The sequence below is a fragment of the Camelus bactrianus genome, chromosome 12, assembly GCF_048773025.1.
Source record: "Camelus bactrianus isolate YW-2024 breed Bactrian camel chromosome 12, ASM4877302v1, whole genome shotgun sequence".
NCBI classification, from domain to species: Eukaryota; Metazoa; Chordata; class Mammalia; order Artiodactyla; family Camelidae; genus Camelus; species Camelus bactrianus.
This window is the reverse complement of record NC_133550.1, coordinates 39,593,657-39,616,256: the sequence shown is the minus strand read 5'-3', so window position 1 is coordinate 39,616,256 and position 22,600 is coordinate 39,593,657. Positions and strand designations below refer to the sequence as shown.

The following is a 22,600-nucleotide window of genomic DNA, read 5'->3' as shown; positions in this document are numbered from 1 at the left end:
TGTGAGGAATAAATGAGATAATGTACATAAAGTACTTAAAGACTTCCTAGCACAGAAAATAGTTTAAATAAAGGTTTGCTATTGTTTATCATCCCAATTTCATTTAAAAATGTACCTGTTTATAAAAACTAAAAGAAAAAGAAGCTCTAAATTGTTAATGATGGTTATTTTTGCACTCTGGGATTATAAGGAGTCATTCTTTTTATTATGTTGTTGTATTTTCCAACTTTTTAAAAAATAAGTAAACTGAATTACCATTTTGGCAGAAAAGATGCTTTTTTTTTTTTTTTAAAAAAGACTGCTCACCTCCTTCAGTTCTTTCGAAATTATTTGTCTATATTATTATCTTACATGACAAGCAAACCACCAGCATCCTAGTGAAAAGCCATTCCTAATAATGTTTTCCTTCCGGCAGCAGAAAAGCTGTCCCCTCAATGTTCTGGAACAAAGGCTAAGGAAACACTTTAAGCCCTGGACAGACGTCAAACACTGACACTGAGTCATCTCTGCTACAATCCAAGCCTCCAGCTCAACGCCCCCAGGAGCTCACCTTACTCACTGGGATGCCAGACACAACTTGGTCGTTACCAGTGCTGCTCAAACAAACCATGCAGCCTTTGAAAGAGGGCTGTCCCCTATGACATTTCAAGTTTACCCCCTAAAGCTCCAGAGAGACATGAACAAAAAGGGAAGCACAGCCAATGCAGAGGCACACCACCCAAACCAGAACTGGAAAGGGGAAGCAGGCACCTGTGACACCTGCAGGGCGTGGGCTGAGGCAGGAGAGCCCTGAGGCTCCGGGGGTCACAGAGTGGCCACAGGGTGAAGGGACAGAGAGATCAGAATGAGGGGGAGAGGAGACAGATAACAACCACCTGCTTAGTCTCCAGGCCAGATATGGTGACCCTTTGCTTAAAGAAAAGCTGCCTGAGCTCAGTCACATAGGGAAAGGGTCAGGTCCGTCATACTGACGGTCACTGCCCAGGCAACAGGTATCTCTTGGCACACATGAGGGTGGTTTTACAGGCAGGCCCACAAAGGAGCTGCGGGTTCAGGATCCAAATGCTTTTGCAGGTCTCTGTGGCCTTGGTGTCCAATACGACACAGCTGACATTCTGTACACTCACTCATTTTAGCTGAAATCTAACTTCAAGGTGTAGTATCAAGGCTGTTCCTAGGGTGTGCAGGTCGGAATGCACTCGGCTTTGCCTTGGTAACAACCCATGTCAAAATCCCAGGGCCTTAAAATAGGGGAAAGGTTAATCTCTTGCTCAGGCTAACAAGTCTGCCGCGAGTCAGCTGAGACACCCAGGCTGTGAAGGAGCCTCTACCATCAGGAATGTTGCTGGTGGTCATGGGGGGGCAGGGAACTCAGTGACTTGTCCGCTGGGTCCTAAAGATGTCCCCAGAAGAGACATCTGGATTTCCTGCGCCCATTGCATTGGCTCTACCTAACTTTAATCCCACCACATGCCCTGGAGGAAAAATATCATGTCAGGGACAGGGGCCATATCCTATTGGTTAAAAACGCTGAGATAGGTTCTACTATTATTACCATTTTACAAATGAAAACAGTAGGCACAGAGAAGTCAAGTGAACTGCCTCATTAACAGCAGAGCTAGGACTGAAATCCAGGCCATCCATCTCCAGAGCCTGCTTCCCTGACAACGGCCGAGGACTTCCATTATGAAGCAGGCATTATGTTAAATATTTTTATGTACTCATACATTTAGCACACCAGCCCTATTTTATGGAACAAACAAAGCTTAAGAAGAATATATATGTTTCTTGAAATCCACAGAAAATAAACATCTTAGCTGGGGCTCAACTCAATCATATGAAGTATGCAAGATTCCACAAGATATGTACAAGCCACCAACCCCTGGAGAACCCATTCCACAGTGTCCCTCATATGGTCATCCAGCCTTGGGTGGGACACTCTGGGTTTGGCTGAGACCACCCTTATAGAAAATTCTCCCTCAGGTGGAACTTGAACTCAACACCCATATGACTTCCTACTGTGGCCACACCCATCTTAGCCTGGAAAGTCCATTCTTCAACCATGCTCTATAAGAGAAACAGTGACTTCAGCAAAATAATTTTACGAGGATAAAAAACCCGTTGCTTTTTATCAGAATTATGCCCAAGCATTTACAACCACAAAGAGAAGGAGAAGGAGAGAAACAGAAGGTAAAAATCAGGAAAGTAAGCCAGGTAAGGGACCTACAGAGAGGATGCTAGGGCCTCACCAGAGAGGGGCTGATGTCTGGACGCTTGTGCGAACAGGCACTCAGCAGATAAGCCATGGATTTGCCTGGAGAGAAGGGAAGACGGCCTTCCCCAGGCTGGGTGACAGAGTGGAGAACACACAGCCCTGCTCAGCATGCCTTGAAGGGGGGACCTTATGATGTTCCATCAGAAGAACATGAGGTTTAGATGACTCTCTTATTGGTAATACATATACTACAACCAAGCCATCTTCTCTCCTTGCTCACTTGATAAGCACTTGCAAACTGTCTAGCTACTCAGTGAATATGGAACCTAAGGAAGTTAACCAAATTACTGGACCAGAGCATCAAACACTTGTTTTTCTTGCTAACTGAGCCAATCCGTCCTGGAAAAATAACTCTGAAGGTTCAATAAGCACTTTATCAAGATGTAATTACTATATTCATGTGGTTACCTATACAGAATATTCAAGACCTATATTCGAGAAGAAAGCCACTTTCCCCCACTACACACTAGACATGAAAAACCTTAAAGATCTTCACGTGGCATCCAAAAGGATGTGTTCTGAGTAAAGTGTCTTAGTATAATGTTTGCTCTAATTTGTTTATACAAAGAACACTTCCTTTCGTAGTTCAAGTCTGACAATGGCACATTCTGAACTTCAAATAAGTTCATGGTGTACAGAACGGGAATTGAGTCACTAGTTGTACCAGAAAGGTTTTATTTCTCCCCACCTCTTCCTCTCAGTATCACTGACAAAAGAAAACCTGTAGCGTCAAAAGTTCTATTTCTTGACTGCAGGTAAAGCAAATCTGGAATCAAGGATCATGTGGAACAGGGGCTGGAATACACGTACTTGTGATAGCCCAAACCTTTATCCACAGACACTGCTGAGTAACAGTGTGAGGGAGACCAGGCAAAGCGTTCAAGGTTCCCAAAAACAAATCCTTCAAATATCTTCAAGCACTTACAAACACTTGATACTGTAATTAGAAATAATTATCTTCTCACTAAGCCTCTACCAGGCAACAATGGTAGGTAACCTACTTTGAGTTACATACACCACAAAAATACATATTGCTTCAAAAGAGCTTCCAATTAATGCAAATTAACCCCTTACAACATTAGTCTTACCTGGTAAAGATTTACTGTATAATTCATAATTTACATAAGAATTAAATTCAAGGGAGAGTGGAAAGGCCCAATTAAAACAGACTGGCCTTGAAGAGCAGAAGGGGAAGTCTATGCTAATGAAAAACCTATCTCTGTTGGGTACCACTTGCAGCTAACAGACAGCCACAGTCCCCCAGCAAGGGAACCGCAGAGGCATGTTAAGTGACACCCAAAGAGGGTGCTGCTAAGAAGAGGAGGGGGTCTCTGGGGCTCCTACATACCTCAAAAGCACATAAGTTTACAACAGGGAAGTGAGCACTAAACACCAACCCCTCACCCCTACCAAAAACTCAGGCTTCTCGAAGGAAGGGTTCAGAGTTCCTCCTTGTGGAGAGATGTGGGATGGTGAGTTCTGCAGAAGAGGAAACAGGAAGCCCTGATTTTAAGACTAAATGCACGATAAATGTCATTGAGGCTTTTAGTTCCTATACTCAGAACAAACTGAGGGAAGGGATGAGTGAGAACCCCTGGGCACCAACCTAACAGCTTCTGAGGAGTTCTAGAATCTTTCCCACCCATAGGTATTCCCCACCAGTTGCTGGCAGTGTCTGTCAGCAACATCTTCCCTGAAAGGGACCTGACCATCTGCCTTGAGGGCCAAGGGAGAGGCAGGGAGGTGGGAGGACCCCATTCTGCTCCAAGAGAACCAACCCAAGGAACTGATGGAGTAGAGGCAGCTCTAAAGGACAAAAAATGGATCTCCAAGGACTTCGCCAGTGGGCAGAGAAGAACGGCCGGTCCTGGCAGCCTGGCCTGTAGGCTGTCTCCATCCCAGGGCTAGGGCCCAGCCTTCTCCTTCTCCCAGAGCATTTATTCACCACCTCTCCTACTCCCAAACACAGTGGGTGGGTGTTCTTGGGAGGGCCATGTGTTTAAATTAAGCTAAGCTTCTGAAGGATAGCAAATCTAGGCCTATCCTGCTGTCTTTCGGCATCTCCAATCTGAACGAGGTCTTTGAGGGGCACCGAGTGTCTCTCGGACACATAGCGATGGATAACTCTGCATGAAAGGCCGTGACCTGCAACAGAAGTTACTTTCAGATGTGCAAGACTCCTTGGAGATCTCACTTGGCCCTATGCCTGTTTTTAAAAGCAACAGCCTAAATACATACCCAAGTTAACTTTTCATTTCAATTCATGCTTTGTTCATTATAGGTGCCCTACACAAAAGGGAAAGTATTTGTCTCCTAAAGTATAGCTTCTTGGATCAATACATAAAGTGGCTATAATAGTGACTATGATAGGGCTGTCTACTAGATATCAACAATTCTGTTTCCCTTTTTGCCTTGGACACTAGGAAGTTCAGAACCCAAACTTAGAGTAACTGTTAGGCTTGGTAATGAGCTTTTTTTGCTTTTCCCTCCTTTTTTTTTTTTCAGACTTTTGGGTATTATTGCTACTCCACCTATATTTTCCATGCCCCTATCATAACGTGACTCATAACAAAAAGAGATAGGTGATCTTTAATCTAAAGCTGGTAGATGTGTCATCCTGCCTGGAGATGAACACTAGACTCTCACTCCCACGTGTAACTGGAGGCATGTTGTCAAATACACCGAGTTCATAAACTGGCACAGCTGCTTCTATCCCCCTTTCCCAGGGCACCCAGAGAAAGCTACACAAGGGTCACAACGTGGCCTGTGCCCTTTGAAAAGATGCTATGTGAGACTGAGCCAGGAAATACCATTTGGTACTCGGGGCCTAAAGTACATTCCCAAAGCAAACCTAAGCCTCATAATTTGTTCTCTGCAGGCCAGGGCTTTGTTTTTGGTACTGTAACAAAGAAGGAGGAGGGGGCAACCAGGGGTGGGGGGCATATGTACTGGATGATCTGTAGTACAGAATTTTGTTGTAAATGGATCAGAACACTACTAGCCATCAGACAGGGCTCAGAAATAACACACCTAAGTTTTGAGGGAGTAAAGGAAAACTGATCTATTTTCCTTTTTGCAATACTGAAGTTGTTTCCTTTGAGCAATTTTATTTTTTGCTAATATAATCCAGCAGTATCATCACCCAATAGCAATTAGAAATAAAAAGCTGCTTATAGTTCTACCAAAATTCCAAACAGCATTTTATTTAAAGAAAAAAACTTTTAACATCCATGAAAAGAGCCTTCAGTCAACGTTTTGGTATTTATTCCTAGTATGGAAAAACAACCTTACTTTGAAGTCGTTTTGGACCTTCAGCTGAGGACAATCAATATAAAAACTCTGACTTCCTTGTGTCAAATAAAATTATCTTTTTAAGAGATTAAATCATAAAAATAGATTAAAACAAAGCAAGTTTCTTCTGTATAGCACAGGAAACTATATTCAATATCTTTTTTTCATATGTTCAATATCTTGTAATAACCTTTAACAAAAAAATATGAAAATGAATATGTATGTATGTATATTCATGACTGGGACATTGTGCTGTAGACCAGAAATTGACACATTGTAACTGATGGTACTTCAATTTAAAAAAAACAAGATAAATCAAATCATGTCCTGTTATTTCTTAAAAACCTTTAAAGTTCCCTAAAGTGTGAAATCCTTAGCAAGGAATTTAAAATTCTCTTGATCCTATCTGAGCCGTATACCTGTAGACTTACCCATGGTGCTACTTTGAGCACATCCATGCACCAGCCCAGGAGTAAGCCTGGAGCTGTATGTCCACTCCCGTCTAACCCCCCAGCTCCATGAAGTAGGCGTCATTAGCTATGCTTTATAGGTTCTGATGTGAGGAGGCAACCAATCACTTGTGGTTACAGCTAATAAGACACAGAACCAAGATTTGTACTGAGGTCTAAAGTTTTTAACTTCACTGACTCCGATTAGTCCAATACGCTCCTGAATGCTTCACATATTAAATACCTGCTAGCTCCTCACCCTAGTACGTCCTCTCACACCTCCATCCCAATATCCCTTTCAAGGACCAATCCAAACACTGTCTCTTCCACAAAGCCTCCCCATTCCCATGCCCAGCTTCCTTTGTACTCTCTCCCAAACCTGCATTTCCGTCTTCTCTAGGTATGGTGAGTGCATGCAGAACATTTGTTCCCCCCTTGTCTTAAAGCCTGAGGGGAGGGAATGTTTCATAAGCCACCTGTGTCCTGCCCCACATTCCTTTCTCAAAGGACCTTGTTATCTGTTGCATGAATCAATGGTTGACAGACAGCCAACTGGGGCAGCCAGTTGTCCCACATGTTTATATCCTCAGCTGCTTGCATTGCAACGACATGGAGAAGAACTTGCAGCTGAGGTGGTTGTGGACTGCTTTCAAGACAGACTGGACTGTGACTGTTAATGGCTTTTGATTCATGCAAGAGATCAAATATTCAGGAGAGTAACAAACCACATGGCACTTTGCTGCTCCAAATGGAATGCAGGTGACCAATGACCACATAATAGATGCTAAGACCCACAACGTACAGGAGATGCAGTTGTTCCCCCTTGCTCCCTAAGTGACATCTCTCCCCATGATTACCATCCTAACTGTTGCAGAGAACTAGGCTCCTGCTCCTTCCTACACACCCAAGTTTTAACTTAATGCATTATTTGCGATGGCATATAAGGAAGCAGTCTTGCACTGCATTAAATAAAAAACTTTAAAAAATAATTTATCCAATGCACCAGCAAGATTGTCAAGAATACAGTTGAACCTCGAACAAACAACACAGGTTTGAACTGGGCGAGTCTTACATGAGGATTTTTCTCAATCAATACTACAGTATTACACAACCCGTGGCTGACTGAATCTGCAGATTTCGGGACAGACTATGGACTTGCGTATCCAAGGCGGGTCCTGAAACTAATGCCCCACGGATACCGAGGGACGACTGTAGTCCCTTATCCCTTAGGAAATAACAATTCAATAGAACAGAAACACAAAAATAAAGGAGCCCTTCTATCCTCCAAAGGCTAAGAAGGCAGTGAATTGTTTAAAGGGCAAAAGCAGGCCTCAGTAAGAACGGTCCAAGAGAGGACAGGATCTTGGCAAGATAGTTCAAATTTATTTTAAAAAGAGAAGCTACCAGTTATTAGGGACTTAGTGAGCATCGCATATATTTTCAAAATGCTTCACATACATTATTTTATTTTTCCTTTCAAGAATCTGAGATGAAAACAATTATTCCCATTTTACAGATGGGAAGTTAAGTGACCTGTCTGAAATCATAAAAGCTAGCATGTAGAAGAGCTGTGATTCCAGCTGGATCCAAGGTCTGGGCTCTAATAACATGCCCACACCTTTTACTGAGAGCCTACTGCACATACCAGACCCTTTCCTGGATATGAACATGTCTCCTATAACCCCAACAGCCCCTAAAATTTAGTTTACTTAAAGCACTGTGCTACCATTAAATATTGCGAAGTAGAAAGTACTTTGTGGTAGAGAACCCAGAAAAGCGAATCCTAACAGACGGCTTCAGACAGTTCTTGATGCCACAAGGCAATTACTGGAGACGTTCCCAATTTGACATTTAATAAGTAAGACAAGAAACTAGCTTAAATCCCAAGATATCTTGTGTAATAAAAAAAAAATGTAGGTTGCTTCTGCTTTAACCACCAAAAATGATTCTCAATGCAGTGAAACATGCTGGCATGAACAGAAACTCCCTCTTCTGGCGAACGCCCCAGTGCCTAATCACTAAGGGCTCAGCTACCAAGATGCAGATAAGAGGCGGCTTCCTTCTCCCACAGCCACCGCACAAGCACCCAAGAGTCGTGCTTCAGACAGACAACAGTCCTCGAGGAACCTATTGTTTTGTAATCTGGGAGGAAGGAAACTGCAAAGAAACGAACTCTGGGTTGTGATTTTTACGATAAACATTATACCATGACCCTTCTTGGAATCCAAGTCTATATTTGGGTTGATTCTATTTCCAAACAGAGGGGACAGCCTTCTGGGGCCACTCACAACACCTGCAGTCACTAGTCAGCTCAGATTCACAGGAAAGCCCTGATTCCAAAGCCACATATTCTAAACAGAGGTTAACTATGTCACAGCGGTAACATAACTTAGTGATTCCAAAGCACAGACTCAGAGCCAGGCTATGTAGGTTCAAATTCCAGCTCTGCCACCTTAATCGCATCACCTTGGGCAAGCAGTTCTTTACTCTCTCTATGCCTCAGTTTCCTCATCTGTAAAGTGCGGGGTGGGCATCAACTTCACAGGGTGACTCTGAGGATTAGATGAATTAATATCTGTGATGTGCCTGGAACATGGCCTCGCATAGAGTAAGTGCTCTGAGTATAAGCTACTGTTTATTATCCACAGCACACACTCAATAGGTGGGAACTTTAGAAAAGTCTAGAACCACGAACAATGGTGTAGTTGTTGTCATGACTGAGCTCTTCCAGTAGAAGCTGACAATTGCTCCCTGCCCCCTCCCTAAGCCCCCCTGCCCATGAAATCTGCTTGTAGAAGCACCTGCATCTTGCTGCAGAGAGGCAGGAAAAAAAAAAAGACAAGCAGAATCTCAAACCCACACCAGGAATTTCCATTAAACATCAAGTTTCAATGAACCTGAACAGTAAAGCTAATAATTTTTTAAAAGATGCCCACCACCTCAAAAGCAGACGAGGCGACCTAGTATTTGAGTGATGCAATCTAACTTTTAAAAAGGTATAGTACCTCAAATGGCTAAAATTTTCTATCTCAATATCTGGTCCTTAATTTTTTTTCTGGCCCCTAATTTTTAAAATAGGTGTTATTAATCTTCTATGTTGCTATTTTCAGTAAAAGCAGAACTCTAAGACAGATGTCTACCATTTCCCATCTCTAAATCTTAAAGTAAAACAAGGGAAAATTGTATTAGAAAAGCTTACCTAATGATTATAACCTGCTACTTTCCCTAAAAAGCCTCCTAAATTACTTCTTGAGAGTATTATGTCCTGAAAGCTTGTCTTTATAGATAAAGTGTGGAATTTTTTTAAGTTGGGCTATAGCTAATTTTATGACCTTATCTATCAGTGGCTTCATTCTCTAATTTTAGTTCTCTCTCCTTCATCTCTTATTCAAACTGCCACCAAATTCTTTTTTTTTTTTTTTTTTTGGTTCAGCAATTTCTGTCTAGATTGACACTCCCTTGCTATTTCCATTCCAGGTCCACCTGCCAGAATCCAGCCTCTCACCTCCTACCTCACCTATACAAAGGGCAATGATCTAACCAGGTTTCATCACTTTCAGCATTTTACTTCTTCAGTCCAGTCCATAGAGAGTCATTACACTAATCTTCCAAACTTCCGCTTTCATCACGTTACAACACTGCTCAAGATGTACAATGGTTCTTCCTTTAACACACTGATCGCTCACTGTGGATCGGGCGCCCCTGAGGAAACCCAATCTGGGTGACAGTGGTGTTCAATGTGTTAATAAAAGAACTGTGTTCTTCCTCCTGCTGGTACTTAATCTGAGTAAATTTTCCCATTCCAACTCTCCAGTGTCTTCCTCCTTTCTTCCAACTACCCACCAGACAGATCTCAGCACTGCACACTGAAAATATTTCTGAACTTTTTTTTTTAACTTCAATACTTATATAACTCCCTCTGGACACCCATTTCCAAGGCCTCTGTTTTATTCAAATCCTACCATCACTTCAAGATCTCTTCCATGAGAGGCCCATTATTACTTCCTGATCCACCCTGGCTTTTATTCATACTGCTAAGTGGCTCCCTACTTGTTTTATCTTCCTTGTTGGATATTAAGGTTATTGAAAGTATTCACTTTTTAGATGCCATCCAACACTCATCACAGAACTAGCAGCATTACTGGGGACCAAATCCTTATTTATAATCAACTTCTCTCAGGATATTCCAAACTCTGAATGAGACCCACAGTAAGAAATATGTTATGTACCAATACATACATTGTACATGTGTGCATATACACACACACATAACTGAAACAAGTTTTATGAAACATTTATCTTTATTACATACAATGCGTAAATTTTTTTATTTTAATTTTTATTGAAGTACACTTGATTTACAATGTTTCAGGCGTACAGCAAAGCACTTCAGTTATACATATACATACATATTTTTTCAATTCTTTTCCATTACATCTTATTACAAGAAATTGAATACAGCTCCCTATGTTATATAGTAGGTCCTTGTTGTTTATCTATTTTATGTATAGTAATGGGTATCTGTTAATCCCAAACTCCTAATTTATCTCTCCCCACCCTTTCCCCTTTGGTAACCACAGTGTTTTCTATGTCTGTGAGTCTCTTTTTAGTTTGCAAATAAAATCTGTATCTTTTTTTAGATTCCACATGTAAGTGATATTATATCTTTTATGTCTTTCTCTGTCTGACTTACTTCACTTCTCTAGGTCCCTCCATGTTGCTGCAAATGGCATTATTTCATTCTTTACGGTAATATTCCATTGTATAAACATACCACACCTTCTTAATCCATTCATCTGTCGATGGACATTTAGGTTGCTTCCATGTCTTGGCTACTGTAAACAGTGCTGCTGTGAACATTGGACTGCATGTGCCTTTTTGAATTAAGAGTTTTCTCCGGATATATGCCCAGGAGTGGGATTGCTGGATCATATGATAAGTCTATTTTTAGTTTTTAAGGAACCTCGATACTGTCCTCCATAGCGGCTGCACCGAACTACATTCCCACCAACAGTGTAGGAGGGTTCCTTTTTCCCCACACCCCCTCCAGTGTTTATTATTTGTAGACTTTTTAATGACAGTCATTCTGGCTGGTATGAGGTGATACTGCATTTCTCTAATAATTAGTGATGTTGAGCATATTTTCATTTGCCTCTTGGCTATCTGGATATCTTCTTTGGAGAAACGTTTATTTAGGTATTCTGCTCATTTTTTGATTGGATTTTTTTAATATACATATTAAGTTTTTTATATACATATAAAAAAATCCAACATATTAAGTTGTATGAGCTGTTTGTATATTTTGGAATTAGTCCCTTGTTGGTCACGTCATTTGCAAATACCTTCTCCCATTCCGTAGGCTGTCTTTTCGTTTTGTTTATAGTTTCCTTTGGTGTGCAAAAGCTTTTAAATTTAATTAGGTCCCATTTGTTTATTTTTGCTTTTATTCCCAGTACTCTAGGAGCTGGTTAAAAAAAAATATTGCTGCAATTTATGTCAAAGAGTGTTCTGCCTATGTTTTCCTCTAGGAGTTTTACAGTACCCAGTCTTACATTTAGGTCTTTAATCCATTTTGAATTCATTTCTGTACATAGTATTAGAGAAATGCAACTGTATTTTAGAAAACAAAGTTAGCTCATTTTTTGAACAACTGCATTTTAGGAAATCGTAATCTTGTGGTGTGTTAATTTTAATATGTGGAAAAAGTCGTTTTTAGATACATATCAGAAACAACGTGCCCTGATTACTGCATGTAACTTACTTTGAAAAAAACACAGACGGACACAAATTTAGACATAAAATAAATGTGAAAAATGTTAATTGTTGAATCTGGATAATATAGATGGGTATTTGCTGTATTCTTCCTTCTGCTTCTCCATCTAAAAACATAAAATGATAGTTGCTATTCATTAAATTTATTTCATAACCAAGTAATGGGTTTCAATGCTGCTTGAAAAATAGTGCTTCCTAATTACAGGAAAAACATAAGCCGCTTATTTCTACGTTTACTAATTATATGTAAGGAGGCTCTAACATACTGAAGAATGTCCTGTGGATACTCCCTGGCCAGTAGGTCAATAAGGAATTTAATCTTCCACTGCTATGAGTCCACTAATCTGTCCTTTCAAATCCTTTCTATGGAACTTTCTATGAATCTCTGTTACCGTAGCAGGAAGGTATAAGATTAAGGGCTAGTTTTTCACTTGCAGAGACCACAGAATCAGAATTTACCCTATGACTTCTCATTCTAAGAGTAATCTCTGTGGTCTCCATCTAGGCTTGAAAAGAACAGCATCTGGAACAGCAAAAGTTTAAGACGATGCATTGAAAGTGAAATGTCATAATAAACATGCATACTAGTTAAAATGTTCCCCTTCCTTCTCCTTTAAGCACTGGTTCTAATAAAAAAATAAGTTTCACTGACAAAGTAAGCAACACCTCAATTTAACTGACACTAAAAGACAAGTATCATAGATGAAAGAAATTTCCAGATAACTGAAATTCTTACCATTTATGGGTCAACATATTAAGTGTTGCTGATTATGGATTTCTAAATTAATCAATTCCCAAGACTGCATTCCTGTTGACTGGGATCAACCATAGGATCAAGTTTAAATTGTGACACAGCATCCTGACTGCACGAAGAAATCTGGACTAGATGGATGGGGGACCTGGGGTCTAGTTAACTCTTCAGTCTGAGGTCCCTCATTTGAGAAAATGAAGGGGTTGAACTCTGCAACCTCTAAGCCTTTGCAGCTCTTCTTCTTGACAATCCAATCACTACTAGGTCTGCACATACCAATGAACACAAATTGAATATTTAAATTTCTGTATGATGAATCTCACCCACTAAAATGAAAATTAAGCAAAAAGGCTGTTAAAAATCACATGCAGCAAGTTAAAAGAATGAGCAACTATCAACGCACGACGCAGGTGAATCTCAAATGGTCACATTTAATGAAAGAAACTACCTAAAGGGATTCCAGTGACGTGGACATCAGAATAGTGGCTACCCTCGCGGGGAGGCAGGAATGAGGAGGATGTTTGGCAGAAGGTGGCACAAGGGGGTGCCGGGGGCTGACAACGCCGACGCAGATGACAGTCACCTGATGCACACACAGGTAAAAACCATCGAACTCTACATTTAAGGTGTACGCATGTTACCGCAAGTTATTCCTCAAGAGTAAAAAATAAAATACAAAAAAAAAAACCATAGAAAATGAAAACACAGGAGCTGTAAAAATGACTACTTTATCTTTACAGTACCTATAACATTGCAAGTACTCAATAAACCCATGTTGATGAACATACAGAATTGCCCAATTCTAGAAGGAAAAGAACTTTAATTTCAATGATGTTCATGCTTCACTTTGTCTGCTCTTTAACATTTTCAATGTTTCCTAAACTTTCATGACATTATCTAATAAATATTTCATGATAATATCTAATATTTGTTTTTAATACCAAGATACAGAAGAACAAATGTACAAAATACAGGAAAAGAGTAGAAATCTGTATGGCACATTATTAAGGTACTAATATCTATGGTGTAACTGAATACATCAGATTTAGACACAAAAATATTTAATCTTACATTCTGCAAAATGCAGCAAAATCCTAAATACCGTGTTGATGCAGACTGTAAATGACCTGGTTCATTATTATAATAGTTATTGAGAAAGCCAGTGTTTTTCAAAAAGCACACAAAGTACAATTAGGGCTTCCTCACTTACTTGGACCAAATTGTTTTCATGACAGTTAATGGAATTGATTAATTTAGGTTGCAAACCACACTCCTAAGATACAGAACTTCTACTTCAGAAATGGTTTTCCGGGCATCTTTTGTGAACCAGGCAGTAGGCTAAAAGTACTTGAGTCAGAAAGATGAGTAAGATAAACTGCCCAAGGAGTTCACTGGGAGACACAGAGAACTACACAACTGTGAAAAAAAAAAATCTAGAAAGTACTAGAGAAAACAAAGAAACGGAAATAAGTAACCAGAAGGCTTCAGTGAGACATTGTCTAAGAAGATATTTGACTTGGACTTAGAAGAGGCTCAAAAATCAGCCAAGAGAGCCTAGGAGGGGCACAGGGTGTCCACAGAGGCAAAAGGTAGAATATTTAGGAAACTAAAAGTTTCTTTGGGCATCTAGAACTTAGAATGACTAAATGGGTCATTCAAAATCAGGGTATGATTGAGGACTGGGGCAAAAAAGAGGTGCAGGGCAAGTATTTCTAAAGGGAGGAGGCATGAAACTCTGAATACTGCAGACAGCCTGTGGCAGGCTCTGTGTAAACCATGCTAGACTTGTCACTTCATCATACAAGCAAGGGGGAAGCCAGGGACTTTTTTAAGTAGCTGAGAAAATGTTTTAATCATAAAAATAAAATACTAAGAAATAGAGAAGTTGAAATATCAGAGTAGGGGGAAAAATCAACCATAACCCTCCCTAAATACAAACACTCCTTGTTAATTTTTTTACAAACACAGAACTATGACTATATTGTACATAGGGATTTTGGATGTGGTTTATGTACTGTGCAGTCACATAAGGATTAATGAATCTGTAAGATTTCATCACTATATGTCTGTACACTCACACTGCATTGCATACCAGCACTAAATGAGCATCTGTCTGGGATGCAGGGATCAGGTAACCGGATCTACTGTTTTAAAAAAAAATCATTTGAAGCTAAGGACAGCTGAATTCTCATCTAAAATCATGAAGTCCATCACATGACAGAAAATCAGACATTTTGCCTCAGAGACACACAATCAGTGATTTACCCCATCTCGACTCATCTCTTTTCAGGGGACCTGAAATGCTAAACAAACTAATTATCATGGCAACCCCCCCAACTCCGCGCTTTCTGTCAGAGGTTTAGACAGATTACAAAGAGCAAAATTTTTACCCAGGATGAAAGAACAGGCAAGAATTAAAAACAACTTCCCTGAAGGGTACAATTTCTTTTGTCTTTTATTTATGGACTAAAAAGAGAAATTCATCTTCACTTTATGCATGCCACACACAAATCAAATTCTCCTCACTCTAGGCCACAGTCACAGGAAACATCTCAGGTTCTTCAGACTGGAGGAAAGCACCAAAGGGCACCTACTCTACACTGTGTATCTATTACAACTCCAGTTATGTAGGGAAAAATTAAAAATCCAAATGAGATTAGTAAAAAAAAAAAGGGGGGGGTGTGTGAAGGCTAGAAGGTAGTCTGGGAAAGTTTCAATGACATGCTTTTTTCCCTTTACTGGGAACTGTCACCAAATCATGGGTCACCTGGCTTAGAGCCCCAACTTCCTAATGAGACTGCAAGAACTCTCAGACAGGGACACCTGTCCTGAGCTTATTACAGAACTGCCTGTGTGCAGAATTACCATTGGAAACCATAATAACTGTATGCCCAGATGGAAGAATGCCTTTCCTAAGAGGGTTTACTCATGCCTAGTTCCTTCAGATACACAAATGATGGGACTGTCTTCTGCCTTATACTGGGGAAGCTGGTGAACTTAGTAAGACTCCAAGGGCTGCTAACTACATACTAATATTCCAGTGTGGTGCACTTTTATTAACTTGACTCAGTCCACCTACCTTATTCAGCATTCCAAAATGTTAGAGGACCATCTGTTCACAACTTACCAACTGAGAACATTATGAAACCTCATTCAGTCCAAGACATTATCATGAATTTTATGAACTGAAACTTCCTTGATTTCTACATTTGATAATGCCTCTGGTGTCATTAATTATTGTTATGACTGATGGTTTATTAATAAGTCCACTGTAAATATATCTATAAGTATCATAATCCCTGTGTCAGAGAAAGATTTTACTCGAGTGCCTTTCATCCTGGACTAATATGTAGTCAACAATGAGTGAATACATATTTCACACTACAGGACAGACTCAGTGCTCACTCATAGCTAATCAGAGGCAGGGTATCTATTTTATGAAGGGCAACATCCTTCAAAGAAATCAAATTTTATATATAAACTGTGGGAAAGTGACTAACATAATTAGGCAAGATTTAAATGACAAGCAGATTTGGGCATGATCATTTATTGTCTACTTCTATAGCATCTTTCATCAAAAATGTCAATAAATCTTGCCAAATGTTCTTGCCCCAACCTAGGATATGATTATCTGAAAGTGTTGCAAGTTGGTTCTGAATTTCACACTAAACAACTGACAGGCATTCAGTCTCTGGTACTCAGAGCTAAATGGTTCCTCGCCCTTGCCTCGCACATCACTAAGTTCTCTTTCTTTCTTGATGTTCTCTCCAACACCTAACCCTTTCTTTCTCTCCAGCACCTGATACCTGCCTGGTCTAGGTCTTCTCTACTGCACATCTGGACCACTGCAATGATCTAACTCATCTCACTGTCTCCAGGCTGCTCCTCTCAATGGTCACCACAGGATGTCTGTAGGATGATTCCATTAGTCAATGCCCTCCATGTCTTGACCCAAACCTGTCTCTCTCCAGATTTTGTACACACACTCTCTTACCTAGAACAAATGGCCTTATCCAGGTGAACACTGACCAGACTGAGAACAACACGCCCAGAGCACTTCTTCTAACTCACCTCACCTTTGCTCATGTCCTCCACTTCCCCACAACATGCAGTCTAACCATCCCCTCCACAATCTAGACTTGGTGCCTGCCACCTGCCCATAAGCATGACAGATGTTTGACATTTTTTTTTCTAATCCCCACCCTAATTCTACGAGTTATGTTTAGTCTATCATGATGAGTATCAAAGAAATCAAAGACTTTGACAAGGTCACAAACTAGTGAGTGGTGAGCCAGAGTTCAAGCTCAGTTCTGATTCTATAGCCTATGTTCTTTCTCAAACCCCAGGCTTCCTGGAATGCCACCCCCACCTCTCTACTTACCAAAATCCTGGGGTTCCTTCAGAGTCTGGCTCAATTTAACCTCTTCTACACAAAGGTGTTTCTTATCACCTCCAATCCAGTCATCAGTGCTTACTCAGAACCCCTACTACTCTTACTGTCTGAGTCCCTCCTGTAGCACTAAATCTTTTACTGCTTCATATTATTAGTTGCCTTATTCTTTTTCCCCCTTTTGTGCAGTCCCAGAGCCTCACACTATCTCTTGAACACGGTAGGCACTCAACTGTCTTATAGCTGAGTTGTTCTGTTCTGTGGTATTATTTCCTACAGGTAAAATTCTTTATCAAATACGATAATTTCAGTAACTGAATAAAGTAAGTCCAATAATAAGGTCACTTATGATCTCACAAACTAAGATGAGGGGTCAAAGCTAATTTGGTGACCCAAGCTCTTTCCATTTCTTGATTACACTACCGTCAGGACATTTGCTTCTTCCCTCGTGGAGGCAAGAGAGATATTGAAGTTGCAAGACCAAATGTAGACAATTTCTAGACTATAGGTGAGTATATTGCTCTTCTTTCTTATTTTATTAGAGAAGAAAACATTTTCCAGAAACTTCTCAGATTTCTCCTTGTGTCCCTTTGGCCAGGACTGAGTCATATGTCCATGTGCTAGCTGCAAGGGAGGCTGTGCAAGCAATAGCTAACATTTTCAGCCTCTACTGTGGGTGCTGGCTCTGCCAGCCAGGTAGAAAGGGAAGGAAAATGGTGTTCGTATAGGCAACTGATGCCGCTAGAGAAATATTAATGCAATGATAAGCTCTGTCCAAAGAAACTCCTACATGTCTGAGTAGATGAATTATCTTAAGAAAGGTCTGCTAATCAGGTTATAACAAATAATCCCATTACAACAGAGTGCTGCTTGCACTAGAAGTAGGCGAAAGAGAACTGGAAGCTCACCATTCTTTAGCCAATACATTGTAAATGAATTCCTTTTCCTCAGATCCTTAAATGTCATAATCTCTTCCACCACCATGACCATCACAAGGAAGGAAAGTCAAGGGGGAAAAACCCTGGTCCTTTGAAGTTTTCATACAGTTCTCCATACACATTAAAACAGGTTAAAAAAATTTCAAGAGATTTAAAGAACAAAATGGAGACCAAAGTATTTACAAGTCTTTGCCTCCTTTTATCCTACTCTTCTTTGCTTTTTCTAACAGGAGAGTCTGCCTTGTATCACCACCATCTCCACCACCACCACCAATATCTACTGCTAATTCTGGAATCAGCATAGGCATCCATTAATGGAGAACCACTTAAAAAACTCTAGTTCAAGGGAAAACAGCGCAGCCACTAAAAGAGATGGATCTGAATGGGCTACTATCGGAAGCTGTCCAAGCTAAGTTGTGAACGGAGAAAGACAGAGCTGTATCTATAGTACACACTCATTTGTGCTTTAAAACAGGGGCAGGGGTGCGGTTTATATAAATGTGATCCAAGTGTACTCTACTTGTATGTAAACGTCTAGAAGGATATCTTAGGAGCTGTGGATGGTAATTACCTCTGGGGAATAGGACTGGGAATCTAGGGACAAAATACTTTTTGTTTTATATTCTTTTCTTGGTACAGTTTGGGAGTTTTTAGCTTGTTATTTTCATTAAAAAAAAAAAAAAAGTCCCCAGTGCCTGCATCCTCAAAGGGGAGAGTAATATGTGAATACCTACAAAATGTCATTAGCACACTCAAGACACTTCCCTGTTTCCTCTTAGAACCTATGATTTTACTAATGACAAAATAACTGGCCTGAGTATTTAGTATAGTAAGCATTTTTATAACTCAAACTAATTTGATTTAGTTTATGCAGTTACTTTTAGAAAGACTCCTTACTGAAAAGAGAGCTTTTAAATCCAATTTCCCAAGGACGTAAAATCATGTCTTAAAAGGTAGTTCTAAAGAAAAAATCGTTTCTGGCTGGAATTGTCAAGTCACAAATATAAGTTTCCAAATGAAAGTCCCATAAAAAAAATAACGTATACTAATGTTACATCATTTTTCTCTAACTTTTCACAAAATATCAACTCTTCAAAAGACTGATGCTCCTGAAACACTTGTACTGAGAGCTCACTTCCTAATGCTCACAACTCCGAATCTATACTGTGTGGGCAATGGTGTTTCCCATACAGGGTCTTCACTGAGAACCCCGCTGGTGCAGAGAGCAGCAGTGCATGACAGGCATAAACAGAAGGCATCCCTCAGTATCGTGGGGGATGGTTCCAGGGGCCCCCGTGGATACCAAACTTCACGGATGCTCAAGTCCCGCATGGACGAATACAGTTGGCCCTCGGTATCTGGGAGTTTTACACCCGCGGATTTGGAGGACTGCCTGTACCTGTCATGGCAGCTGATGAGAGTCACAGAGTTCATCCAGTGACTGTTTGTATACAGCTCATGTGACCTCTAAGGACTAAATTGCTTTATTTGTGACTCTCAGATACTAAAGGTTGGTTCGCCCTTCAAAAATGGTTTCTGTAACAACAACAAAAAGCATGAAAGCTATCTCCGTAAGGTTGAAGCTGCTCAGGACCCAAAACAGAACTGGCAGATTTATTTTTAAACAAAGTAATGGAATCAGATTCCAAGATGTATTTGAAATGTTTACATTTACTGAATTCTTAAAACATTAAAAACTACTTGGCATTTGAACATAAACATGCTCTAGAGACCCAGAAATTCCACACCTAGAAACAAGTACCCACGTTAGGAAAGTGCATGAAAAATATTCACGGCAGGAACGTCCACAATGGAAAACAACCACAACAGTAACAACCACCCAGAAGTAACCCAAAGGTCTGCAACAGAATGGATACATACACACTGTGTGCATCTGTGCAATGGAATGAAATGAACCATGGCTTCAAGAATTAAGACGGATAAATCTGAAAAGAAGCAAGTCAAAGAAGAACACGTGCAGTATGAATTCCACTTTACAAAGGTCAAACACTGGCAAACTCTTGTTTAGGTACAAACACAAAGGTAGTAAAATGGTAGAGAAAAGGCAAGGGACTGTTTAACACAAACTTTGGGACAGCATCACCTCCTGGGTGAGGAGGCCTGTGATAGAGGGATATGAATCAGAGAGAAGGTCAGAGGGTCAAGTTCGATCTCTTATCCTGGGTTTTAGGTTCAGAGGTGTTTCATGTTTTTAAAAAAAGGGAATATCTTCTATGTGCAATATTTTCCAATTTTCAATCATTTAAAAGTAAAAACTATGGAACAAATTACACAGTTAAGTAAGCTGAATGTCCGTGTATGTAGGTTATGTGATGAATAACATTCTCTCTTAATTCTTATTGCTCTGTCTCCAGATCTACACTTAAATCTGGGCAAGAATGTTAAAATCTAAATTTGAGGCGCTACTTAATTGTGACCTGAATTCAAAGGTCCTCAGGCCACCCTCTGCAATAGGTCCTGACTTAGTCTCCCTGGGTCATTATCCTCACAGGTTCACACCCAGGAATGTGAAGGATGTAGTCAGGAAAGAGCCCCAAACTTCCCTCAGGATACAAGGTAACCTCCAGGCAAACTGCAAACAACCCAGGTTTGCACTTTAGGTCACCAGCTCCTCAGTCCCTGGAGGAGGGGGACCAAGAGGAGGAAGAGCCTGGGAGTGGAGGGGACTGGCCAGCATTGAGAGGAATTCTCCAGAAGAGACTGTCAACCAGTGGCTGGCAAACAGAGACCCATTCTGACAACCCTTTGGACAGCCTCGCACAGAAGGCACTAGAGTTGTTCCACAAGCTGTGCTCCAGCAGTCTGGGTGGCAACTTTCTCCTTTCATTCCACCTGAAACCATGCACGTCAGTCTCTGTCACCATTGCACTCACAATGCTGGGAGGCTATTAAGAGGCTCTGCTGTTAGAACAACTAGTTCTCCAACTTGTTTTTACAACAGAAATTTAATCTCCAAAATGCAAAGGATCAAATGATAAGCGGCAAACTCCTCCAACTTTCCATACACCTCATCCCACTGAGCTGTTTCAGTTTCTAAAGGCTGGGGAGTGTTATCAACAGTAAGCCCGCCCCCGTGACATACTAGACAAACCTTTGACACACTAGACAAACCTTTGACACACTACTAATAGGGGGAAAAAAATGACCTGAATAAATACGTTTGAATATTTTAAAGTCCAAGAAATGAAAGAACAATTAGATTTATTTTGTAGCAATATACTTATGTCTTCTACGACACAGATGCACGCGTGCACACACACACACACACACACACACACACACACACAGCTGCAAGCTGAATACAGATTTCCCACGAGATCAAGCAGCTCCCACAGGCAGAGTTCAGGTGAAGTGGACCCTTCCCTACCCCACGGGGAGCCTTGCATCCAGCACCCAGGGGTGGCCGAGGACGGCGGTGGTGCCCTGACTCTTCAGATGCACACACGATGCTTCCCCTCTGCTGCTTCCTCTCCCAACCTGAAGCTCTGAGGCCACTGCCACACCACACAGTGTCACGCAGTCAGTTTTATGGAGTCTGAAGTTTCCAGGGAAGAATGGCCACTTGTCAAAAGACCAGATGTTAAAGTACAAAGTTAGATTCCAACGCAGTCCTGTTAGACCCAGGATTACTTTCAAACTGACAGGGAGGTAGGAGGAGGGCTGGCTCTTTTCCAGCCAGTAGCCGGCACACTCAGACCTAGGTTACTTGTTCATCTCTTAAATTACACAGGTTGGATTTACATTTTTAAAGGACCAAACGATAAGGCGTTTGGTGGTTCATTAGGAGTTGCGGCAGTTTACGCATCTGGAGACCCACTGACACATGAGGGAAGGATTGGGGCAAGCATAAAGACAACTATTAATAAAAGACCCCAAATAACTTGTGTGTCTTTCAAGGATCTCACAGGCTACAAATACACAAAGCTCTGCAGTATCTATTTACACAGTCTGGTTGAAACGGGAGAGTGGTGAAGAGACTTACCAAACGCCACACCACCCATCAGGGAGCCGACCGCGGTCAGCCACAAGCTCACCCTCCTGCCCGAGAGGCACTTGAGTCTGTGAGGCAGGCAGGCTGGATCTCTAACAGCTGCTTGCATATGACTCACCCTGGCCTTTGGAGATACTGCTCACGTATCTCTGGGTATTCCCGTGTTTGTCTCATAGAAACTCCACGCCCTGCACTGTAACCAATACCACTTACTGCCGGCAATAATACACTGTATTCAACTCACTGCTGACAAATGGGCTCTTTGTGCCGCCAGAAGAAAAGAGACACATTCTGTGTTTTGGTAGAAAGGCAGAGCAGCACCGAGTCCCATTATCACACAGCTCTGGGGGCGCGCGAGGCCCTTAGCGGAAGTTCAGTCTGGCACTCCCAGCTTACCGACTAGGAAGCAGGCTCAATTCAACTAACTCTGGTTGGGCAGAGCTGAGGCAAAGCAGTGAAGTGAGCACAGGAAACCGCAACGTGAACGAAGGCAGGGTGAGCAGCAAGTGGTTGGAGTGTGTTGGGAAGGGCAGTGAGTGGAGTCCAGAGACTCTTTCCTCTGTTGCTTCATTCATGAGGCAGATGCTCACTGGTGCCTTCGAGTGTCAGGCGCGGTGAGGCGTGCTGGAGTTGCAAAGCACCCCCCCACCTCACCCCAGCAAGTGGCAAGGGAAACAATGACAGTAACAGCCACTGATGAGTGTCATGGAAGGTGTACATGG

At 41.2% G+C, this 22,600-nt stretch overlaps 1 protein-coding gene across 6 annotated transcripts in view; it reads right to left on the bottom strand.

The window, feature by feature from the left end:
* TMCC3 (transmembrane and coiled-coil domain family 3) overlaps window positions 1–22,600 on the bottom strand; it is a 235,178-nt gene that overhangs the window by 16,436 nt on the left and 196,142 nt on the right. Inside the window, exon 1 of one of the 6 annotated variants that reach the window (XM_010962724.3) lies at window positions 21,870–22,017. The exons of the other annotated variants lie outside the window; for them this stretch is intronic. The gene's annotated coding sequence lies outside the window, so the exon portion shown is untranslated. Of the gene's footprint in view, window positions 1–21,869; window positions 22,018–22,600 lie in introns of those variants that run through there. 6 annotated transcript variants of the gene reach the window in all.